We start from the raw sequence: 3,016 nt of genomic DNA, 5'->3' as shown, positions 1-3,016 counted from the left end.
ATACACACACATAGACAGATGGATAGATAGATAAACAGATAGATAGATTGATAGATAAATAGACAGACAGACAGACAAATAGATAGATAGATAGATAGATAGATAGATAGATAGATACATACATACATACATACATACGTACATAGGAGATATATCTATGTGTGTCTATGTATATAAGTATATCCAGAGCTTGATGTTATAAAAACAGAACAAAATAAAACAAAAATTTAAAAAAAAAACATTAAAAATATAATAGTAAATTTAAAAAAAAAAAGAAAAAGAGAGTAAGAGAAATAAAATAGAGCAACAAACTGTATTAAATGCGTAGCATTAACTCTGAAAAAATAAACCTCCACCTCCCCAACACAAAATGTGTCCATTATTGGTAGAAGTTTTGCAATCTGTAATATTTCACAGAATATACACAAACGAGAGTGGTGTTAGTCTTTACTTTGATATATTGCTATTAATATTTTCCAGGGAATAGTTTTAATGGTACCCTTTGACTACTACAGGTAGGGGTGGTAGTTGTGGAGATGGTGGGATGGTGATGGTTATTGTGGTGGTGGCAGCTTATGGTGTTGGTGGTGGTGGTGGTGGTTTTTGATAGGGATGATAGTGATGTGGTAGCTGTTGTTATCATAGTTGTGATGATGGTAGTGATTGTGATGGTGGTGGTGGTGATAATGATGATACTGTTGTGGTGCTTGTTGTAGTGGTAGTGGTGGTGGCAGTGGTGGTGTAGTTGTAGTATTCTAGTGGCACTACGTGTGACAATGGTCGTAGCAGTGGTGGTGGTGATGGTGGTAGAGGCAATTGCTGTAATGGTGGTGGTGGTGGTAGTAGTAGTAGTGATGATGGTTGTGGTTGTGATGCTGGCATTGGTGTATATGTTTGTGTGTGTGTGTGTGTGTGTGTGTATGTGTGTGTGTATGTGTGTGTGTCATGACACTACTAGTGATGATGGTGGTGTGGCGATGGTAGTTGTGATGTTGTTGTTGTTGTTGTTGTTGTTGTTGGTGGTGGTGGTGGATATATAGATAAATTCCTCTTTTTACATAATATCAAGGTCTCATCCATTCTTTTGTTGTCATATGATTATTATTATTAATATAAATATATATATATATATATACATCACCAACTTCGAACCAAAACCCAGTAACTTTTACGGCTTACCCAAAATACATAAGTCAGAAGATATTCAACAGGGAGTAAAGGAACAAGGAAGTGAATACATAAAAGTGCTACATCCAAAAGATTTAAAACTTAGACCAATTATAGCTGGCCCAGTATGCCCTACTCACCGTCTAAGCAATTTCATCGACATTCTTTTGAAGCCACTTTGTACATACATACCCAGTTTCATTCGGGATGACATCGACTTTTTATCCCATCTTCCCAAAACCAGTGAAACAAATTCAATCCTACTGAGCTTCGATGTAGTAAGCCTATACACAAATATCCCACAGGTCACATGGCAGTGGGGAGGAGAGAGAGCAGCCTTGTTCCCTCCTCATTGTTGGAACTCTCTCTCTCTCTCTCGCTGTCTCTCTCTCTCTCGCTGTCTCTCTCTCTCTCGCTGTCTCTCTCTCTCTCTCTCTCTCTCTCTCTCTCTCTCCCTCACACACACACACACACATACACACACACACACATACAGACACACACAGAAACACACATATAAGGATGCATAACCTAGTGGTTAGGATATTGCGTTTATGATCGTGAGATTGTGGTTTCAATTCCTAGACCTGGCAGTGTATAGTGTTCTTAAGCAAACACTCCATCTCACCTTGCTCTGCGATCACTTCAACACCTGATGCTTGGTACACTGTGCACCTGTTCACCTAACATTCCCTTTGATTGAGAGGCAGGTGAGCTAAAGTACAGCACATGCATTTGATCCCTATAAACAAATAATTTGTGCAGGTCATTCAGCAAAAGCTGAACATTCAGAGTCCATCATATATATGTCAGTTCCCGTAATGAAGGAGGAACCAGGCTGCTGGAGTTCTATGATGTAAATGGCATTATGATCTGCAATACTAACTTCAGGTAACCAGTCAATCGCTCATTCACTTATAAATCTGTTGGCCACACAATCCAGATTGACTACATTCTCATCAAGAAATGGGAAAGAAGACTGCTTATAAATGTGAGGACCTTTCCAGGTGAAGAATGCATCCCTCAAAACAGGTTAGTCGTTAGTGACTTCAGACTCAGCGTAAGAAGATTGTTAAGAAGTCTTGAAAAGAAAGAGTTTGGGAGCTTAAGAATCCTGTGAATAGTCGGAGATTTAGAGACATTTTACTCGAAGCATTTGACGAAAAAAGAGAAGGACAAAGTGACATAATGTAGAGGATAAGTAGAGGTTCTTATAGGACAATTTAATGAGGGCCACTGACCAAATTTGTGGCTGGTACAAAGTCCCTTATAGGTCTAAAGTGACAGGATGGTGTAGCAGTGTAGTTAACAGGACCGTCAGAGCAAAGAAATGGACTTGGAAGGACTGGAAGGGAGATAGTAGCAAGGAACTATATTATGTAGCTAAAAAGGAAGCTCGGAGATAGATAAATTTAGTCAGAGGAGAAGCAAGAAGGAAGAAGTTTACCAATGTTCTGTGGTGTGAGGACCAAAAGCTTGAGGTAAAGGAAAGAAAACATCAGAAACCAAATAAATGAGAAGTATAGAACGATATACAAATTAAATAAAACCCTAAAGTCTTGGAAAAAGTGAATGTGAAATGTAAGAAGAAAATTAATGGTTAAATTATATATAATGATAGTAAAGGTGTGTTTCTGCCAATGTTTACATCGGTATGCACGCTCTATAACAGGCTTATCATAAGGGAACGAAATTGAGAGAATCAACCAATCTAAATTAAATTGCTTATTGTGGTCTTTTAGATACCAAATTAATTTACTAAGCCCTGTACTGTTACGTTTATTCCTATCCCTAATTTTTTTCTTTCCTTTACCCCTCCTCTTTCTACAGGCTACCTTTGACACTATAT

At 38.1% G+C, this 3,016-nt stretch overlaps 1 long non-coding RNA gene across 1 annotated transcript in view; it reads right to left on the bottom strand.

Moving 5' to 3' along the window:
• The window catches only part of LOC128250545 (uncharacterized), an 8,951-nt gene extending 7,418 nt beyond the window's left edge, over positions 1-1,533 (bottom strand). Inside the window, exon 1 of the long non-coding RNA XR_008266576.1 lies at positions 1,308-1,533. This is a non-coding gene — a long non-coding RNA (uncharacterized LOC128250545). The remainder of the gene's footprint in view (positions 1-1,307) is intronic.
• Positions 1,534-3,016: the final 1,483 nt, after the last annotated feature.

This window comes from Octopus bimaculoides, chromosome 22 (assembly GCF_001194135.2).
Source record: "Octopus bimaculoides isolate UCB-OBI-ISO-001 chromosome 22, ASM119413v2, whole genome shotgun sequence".
NCBI classification, from domain to species: domain Eukaryota; kingdom Metazoa; phylum Mollusca; class Cephalopoda; order Octopoda; family Octopodidae; genus Octopus; species Octopus bimaculoides.
Note: the sequence above shows the minus strand (reverse complement) of the source record. Positions and strands in the feature narration are given on the sequence as shown.